Source organism: Lactuca serriola, chromosome 4, assembly GCF_051521515.1.
Source record: "Lactuca serriola cultivar US96UC23 chromosome 4, Lser_US96UC23_V15, whole genome shotgun sequence".
Taxonomy (NCBI): Eukaryota; Viridiplantae; Streptophyta; class Magnoliopsida; order Asterales; family Asteraceae; genus Lactuca; species Lactuca serriola.
Window position 1 is genome coordinate 221,331,001 of NC_136411.1, and position 7,579 is coordinate 221,338,579.

A 7,579-nucleotide genomic window follows, 5' to 3' on the forward strand; every position below is an offset into this window, starting at 1 on the left:
CTACGTGATTGGATCGGAGGACAATGGGTGTTTAATCTGGGAAGCTATTACTGCAGGCCCATTTGCTCACTCAAGCACATCAATGATTGTTAAAACACAGAAAGAATAGAATCAGCTTGTCAATGATGTCAAAGATATTCCTCAGGATGAAAAAGAGAAGTTTGAATGCAACATCAAGGCCTTGAGGATGATAAGGTTTGCGCTGCAATCAGATACGTTTCGTTTAGTGAGTTCTTGTGCTACAGCTAAGGAAATTTGGGATAGACTGAAGGAATTATATTCCACAGACGAAGACTTGGAACACTGTATCCAAACTCTCTTTCTATCTGAGTTTGGTGACTTTATGCAGAAGCCTGAAGAAAAACTTGTTCAAACTTTCAATCGCTTCAATCATCTTTTAAGTAAGATGATAAAGCATGGGATTGAGAGGAAAGTTATTAAACAAGTAGTTACTTTCATGAATGGTCTCAGACTTGAATGGATGGCCGTTGTGTCAACAGTCAAAGCTCATGAACAGTTCAAGTCTTACTCTCTGGCAAAACTAGTGGGTATTTTAAAATCATATGAGAATGCTCTATCAAAGGAAACGAATGTGGTTTCTGGTCTGGGTTCTTTAGCTCTTGTCTCCAAAGGAAAAAGTTCGGTTGAAGAAGAAGAGGAATTATATATTGCAGATTTTGATCTAACTGGCGAAGAATACACCATGATGGTGTCCAATCATAGAAAATTCATTAAGAAGAAATTCTCAACCAACAAGAACCGAAACTGGTAGGGTAGTTACAGCGCCGAAAGGATCAAGGAGGAACCGCAGATGGGGTCAAAGTCTGAAGAGTCAAAGAAGGAAGCTAAAGTTGGAGGAGACTCGGGATTCGACTGCCATTACTGTGGAGGCAAAAATCATTTTGCTAAAGACTATACTGAGAACGAAAGAAGAAAAGACAAACGAAGAAGATGAGGAAGCGAGCCTCCTAAGAAGATTGGAGGAAATAAAGAAAAGAAAGTCTGCTGTTAATAACTCTACCATGAATGCTTTAATTGTGCAGGGTACAAACAACCATGATGAGTTTGGTGGTGTGGAGGTCTGGTCCACAGATTCTGAGGATGATGAAGTCAGGAAGCCCACTCATAGAAAGGCTATGTTGGCAAAAGCAGAACATGCTACGGGGAGATTCTTTGTAGTGACCGAGGGTGTGTCCCAAATGAGAGGATACACAACTGATGAGGGAGTTGAAGAGGAAAGAAAGAGAGAGGACAGATGTTTTGCTGTCAAGCCTGTTAGTGCTCAGATCAACGAATGTGATGAGTTGATCAAAAAGGTACAAAATATTCTTGCTTCTCTAAAAATACATGCTAATAATTATGAAAAGGAATTAAATAATTTAAAGTAATTTTCTCAAGCATAAGTAGCAGTCTCACCCAAACTCGTGTCACAAATTCTAACCTAACTGATCAAATCAGCAGGATTTCTTCAAAGAGTGAGGAACGAAGGATGTGGATCGAGCAAAAGGAAAAGGAGTTAATTAGATCTAAAGATGATTCTATTTATTTTCAAAGAGACAATCTTAAACGTTTTAAACAGCGAAATGTTTTTTGTTTAATTGCTAAGAGACTCTATTTTAACATCACTCAGTTGCATCTTGATTGTGAAATAGGGAAGAAGATACATCGTATGATTTTACCTTTCCTTGAATTAAAGGAGGATGAAATCTACACTGAAGCCTACAACTGTGAAAGTGTTGTATCTTCTGATGAAGTGTCTCCAGCGTATAAATAGGTCTGGACAAAATTAAATCCTACATAAAGTCCAAGGACCACAAGGACATGCTCAAAAATCTGTTAGATGAAAATAATATATTGAAATTAAGAGCCGAAACTATATAAACATTTGACTCCTTGAATGCCAATTTAAGTTCAGAAAATAAAATTGATGTTGAAAATACATCTAAACTTAATGAGGATGATGATATGAGTGAAATTTCTGTAGAAGATTTGGTAGACTGTTCTGAATTAGCCAAAAACGAACCCAAGTCCCATAAGAACCTAATTTCTGACAACTCTGTTGAGTTTGCTCGTTCCTTTACCGACAAAACCAAAGTTCTCAAAGCTAAAGCTGTTGTATACCAAAAGGTTCAAACTACCCCAAACCAAGTCGACATTGTACCAGGAGTCACTCCACAACAAACTGCAGACTTAACTGCTATGGTAGAAGAAGACAATGTTGGGGGATGTGATGAATTCTTCTGGTCGGCCCCAATAGACAACGCAGATGAGACGAAGGGTCTTTCTCAGAAAATCTTATGGAGAGTGAAAGGTAGATACATACCTGAACCATTAAATGAGCCTACAAAGTATGATGTGCCGAGCATAAGTGGAACAAAACCCCCTTTGGACGAACCAATGCAAACCACAAGTGATACTTCTTCAACAAAAAGTGAATGTTGTGCCCGTACTTCGAAAAGAAAAGCTAACATTCATAGAAATCCAAAACAGGTGGCTGATTGAAAGCATAAAAGAAATCTGAGATATAAGAAGAATCTCTCAGAAGGAAAACGATTTTGGAATTCTCAAAATCCTGATTTTGTAAGGATAGAAAGGAAGAATAAATCAGAAGAAAACTCAAGGAACCAGAAGAGCAGTTTCGGTCCTCATCACAATACCAACCGAAAGGAAGGTTTCGGTCCTTTAACCAATAGGAACCGAAAGGGTAGTTTCGGTCCCTCGACTGAAAACAACCGAAAGGAGAGTTTCGGTCCATCACCCATTAACAACCGAAAGAACGGTTTCGGTCCCTCGTCCTATAACAACCGAAAGGAGAGTTTCGGTCCTTCATCCCATGGCAACCGAAATAGTAATTTTGGTCCCCATGCTTACAAGTTCAATCAGCAAAACCAGAAATCTAATGTCTCTTCTAAATTCAATTCTCTAAATTCTAGTCCCTCAGTCAAAAACCCCAGTCCTCCTAAATCAACAAAAATTAAAGTTTTCACCATTAAAAGAAAAGATGAAACAACTTTAACTAAACGCACATATATGGTTGATATTTCTCTTACTATTCCCTGTCCTGTAAAAGGCTCACAAGGACCCAAGAAACTTTGGGTACCTAAATATGCTTAATATTTTGCAGGTTATACGTGATGAGTAGTTTGACGAAGAATGGTACATCGATAGTGGTTGCTCGCGTCACATGACAGGAAGGAAGGAGGAACTATGAGAGTTTCATTCTCTCAAAGATGGTGGCATTGTAAAGTATGGCAACAACTCTTTTGGAACTATCAAAGGCTATGGAATAATCACTAATGGAGAGTTCTCCATAAGGAAGGTTGCTTATGTTGAAGGGCTCCAACACAATCTCATTAGCGTATCACAGATGGTTGTTGGTACTGGATTAAAAGTATCATTCGACGATGAAGGCTCAGAAATTGTCGAGAAGAGCTCAAACGACATTCTGTTGAAATCAAAGCGAAAAGGGGAAATGTATCCTTTGAACCTCAATCCTATAAGAGGTAAACTAGCAGTGTGCTTACTCACAAAGGCCCACTCTGATGAAAGCTGGTTATGGCATAGAAGACTATCTCATCTGAACTTCAAGGACATCAACAAACTGGTCTTAGGTAATCACGTTCGAGGTCTTCCAGTTCTAAAATTCGATAAAGAACATCTCTGTGCAGCTTGTGAAATGGGAAAGCAGAGTCGGCAGAGTCATCCTTCTATTATCAACACTAAGGTGATAGAACCATTGGAGCTACTACATCTTGATCTATGTGGTCCATCGTCCATCGAAAGCATTGGAGGAAACAAATACAACCTGGTTATCATGGACGATTTCTCAAGGTTTACATGGATTTTATTTCTCAAGCAAAAGTCTGAAGCCACTCCAAAGCTCAAGCTCTTCATTAAACAGATAGAAACGCAACTAAGAAAGGTAGTTTGTAATATAAGGAGCAACAATCGCCTGGAATTCAAGAACAAAGACTTTGAAGGTTTTCTTGCTGAAAAGGGGACGACTCACAATTTCTCAACCCCCTATACTCCGCAGCAAAATGGCATTGTTGAAAGGAGAAATCGGTCCCTATGTGAAGCTGCTCGCACTATGTTATGCTTGGTGTCCTTAGCTTTGTATTTCTGGGCTGATGCAATTGCGGCTGCATGTTATACTCAGAATCGATCATACTTGAATAAATGGTTCTCCATTACCCCTTACGAGATCCTGAACAATCAAAAACCAAACGTGAAATTCTTTCATGTGTTCGGTTTAAGATGTTTCATTTTCAACTCCAAAGAGAATCGAAACAAGTTCGATGTTAAGGCGGATGAAGGAATTTTCTTAGGCTACTCCTTGAACTCCAAGGCGTATAGAGTTCTCAATAAACGCTCAAAGAAAATTGAAGAAACATACTATCTCACCTTTGATGATAGTTAGGTTAAGAAATTGAAACCAACAGAAGATGCATCGCAAGACATTTTTCCAAAGAATTGTAACATCCCGTTTATTGATTAAATAAGTAAATAAAGATTTATAAAAAGATAATAATTCTGAATTAAATAATATTGAACGGGGTGTTGGCGTTGGGGAGCAAATGGATATAAATGGGATAATTCAGGGGTTAAAGTGTAATTTCGGGACTATTTTGTAAATATTCTTAGAAGACAAGGGGTGGTTGGTAAGTATTGGACCTATTATGAAAGGATTTTGAGAACTGAGGGTTGTTTAGTAAATTATGGATTTAATTTGAAAAGGATTTTAGAAGTGGGGGTATGTTTGGTAATTACTAGGGCTTATTATGTAAGGAATTTATGGAATCGGGGGCTTAAATGTAAATCTTGGATTTGAATTAAGAAGATTGTGAATGGGAGGGACCGAAGTTGCCAAAATCATTAATAGTTTGGATGGAGTCACGGGACTTTAACCTGTGCGTTCAATTTCCGATGGGGACTGTTTCATTGAGCAATCCTAACCCTAGAGTTCCATTCCAGCTGCCACCATCAATTGTAGCTTCTTCAGCCGCCACCCATCTTTTCCTCGTGAATCCGACCAAGCGATGTCCCACCGTTGAGCGCCGCCGCTTGATACTGCTGGAAACAGGATGTGGAGCCGAAGAGAACCGCTCGGAATTTCGAGACGCGATGTGCACGTTGTGTGTGAGTCGAGAACCATCGGAATTTGCTCAGTAAGTGCAACCGTAACCTACTTTCTCTCCCTTTCGTTATTCGTTGCGTGTTTGGCGTCTTGACCGTCGACGGTGGTCGTGGGTGGCCTTGGATCGTTGTTGCCAGGCTCTCGGTCGTTGTCTGCTGCCCAAAGGGTCCGAGTCCTGCGTGTTGGCGAGACTAGGTCCCGTTTGTGAGGTTGTGTGTGAGTTTGCTTGGCTGGAAGCCTAGGAGGGCCGACCACCACCACCGTGAGGTGGTGGCTGCCACCCATTTCGTTTTTCTGCCACCATTGGCCGCCACCAGCCACCGTGGGTAGTAGCTGTGGATGTGTGTATTCTATGTGAGAGGTCATTTGTGCACTTTTTGGACAAGAACCATCACCACCACCATTGGAAATGGTGGTTGCTGCCGCCTGCCGCCATGGGCCGCCGCCAATCATAATTACCTGTGGTGGCAGTGGGTGGTGTTGACCTAGTGGAACCCTAATTAGCCCAATTGCTTAATTTTGGATTGGGTTGGTTCATGATTGGGCTAGAAAACCCTAATTTTGGGTTTTTTTGGGCCTATTGGGACCCGCGTTTGGACTAGTGGACTGAAGATAAAACACATGACAATTTTATTATATGATCTATTAGTGGAATAATGGACTTAATGGGTTAAGACCTTAATGGGTTAAGTGAGAAATACTTAACCATAATCGTCATTTTATGTGAAAACCCTAATTTTTACTTGGGCCTTGTGATTGGGCCATCCTAATGGGTTTTAGTATTTGGGCCATTGATGGGCCATCCAAGACTAGTCATGTGGACTAGAATATTTAGATGGGCTTTAGGGTAAGGCCCATATAAGGTTTTAGGCCCAATTTGGAAAATTGGGCCATGGTGGGCCCAATGGACTCGAGTCATATATGGACGAGGTTGGTGGACCATGTTTAGACCTAATAATGTGAAGTTTGGTCTTAAATACTAATGGGGTTATTTGTGGGTTTGTCTTAGTGATAGAAGCCGAAGTGTAGCAGCAGCATTTGTAGGATCTGTTCGCCAACCGAGGTGAGTCTTCTCACTATACTTATCTGTGTTATAATTTGTGTGTGACCGAAGGGTCTTAGTATATTATTGACCAGAGGGTTTCAGTACATATAGACCGGAGGGTCTTAGTACACTATCGACCGGAGGGTCTTATTTGTTTATTATGTAATATGTGTTATCGTGCATACTGTCTTTGTGACTTATGCTGTTATGGTAATATGTGTATATATTGATCTTTTGTGTTTATTAGAGTACTGTGATATCCTACATTATGTCTATGTGAATTATGTTGTGTATTTATTATGAGCTTATAGAGTTAGGACCGGAGGGTCCACAGAGTTAGGACCGGAGGGTCCACTAGAGTTGTGGGACTGGAGGGTCCCACTGAGACACATTGATCGGAGGGTCTTATAGAGTTATAGCCTTGAGTGGCTAATGTGTATTTGTGGTATTTTGGGGAACTCACTAAGCTTCGTGCTTACCGTGTTGTGTGTTATGTGTTTCAGGTGTTTCTCAGGATCACAGGAGGGCGATGGTTCGATTGTACACACGAGATAAAGAGTTATCTTTTGGAGGATCCTGGATTGTTAATTTAACTATTATGGAATTATATTTTGTTAATTGATTATTGGGATTTTTGTGGAATGTATTATGAGAATTTTTGTAATTTAAAATGAAAAAAATATATATTTGAGAAATCACGGTGTTACAAGTTGGTATCAGAGCCTTAGTTTGAGGGATTCAGATGTGCTCGTGGGTATCTCTGAACTCAAACTGAGGATTTGAAAAAAAAAATTCTAAAAAGAAATGATTTTTCTAAAACGAGTAAGAGTTTTAAAGTGAAAACAAGATGGAGCAGTGTGTACAATCAGCCAGAGCCCGAACGGTGATTTCTCAAAATTCCATTATTTGTTCGTATTATGAGATGTTTATGAGATATTAGAGCTGCATGCTAGATGATAGGCTACGTATTTCAGAATTTAGGGCTACAGTTGCCTGATTCATGATGCCTTAGCCTAGGGGATGCTATTAATTGGTATTATCTGCTATTTGCCCTGTATGTACTGAGTAGAAGCCTGGCAGGAATCTTTTAGAGAGAGTCTTGAGTCGAGGAGTAGTCTAGGAGAGATTCCTAGACGAGCATTTGAGGAATCTTGGAGAGTGGTTAGAGATCCATGAGAGGTAGGACTGCCTGAGTTCGGTGATGCCTTTTGAGTTATGAAAAGAGCGAGTGGGGTGGTATGCTTGAGTGGTTTCATGTGCTGTTTTTCGATGCCCGAATGATGTTTGCTTTGTGCTTTGTGGAACTCTTGAATGATGGGAGTCAACTACTAAGTGAATATGACGATATTCAGGATGTAGATGGCTGGCATCACAAGGAGTTCTTCAGTAGCTGATGG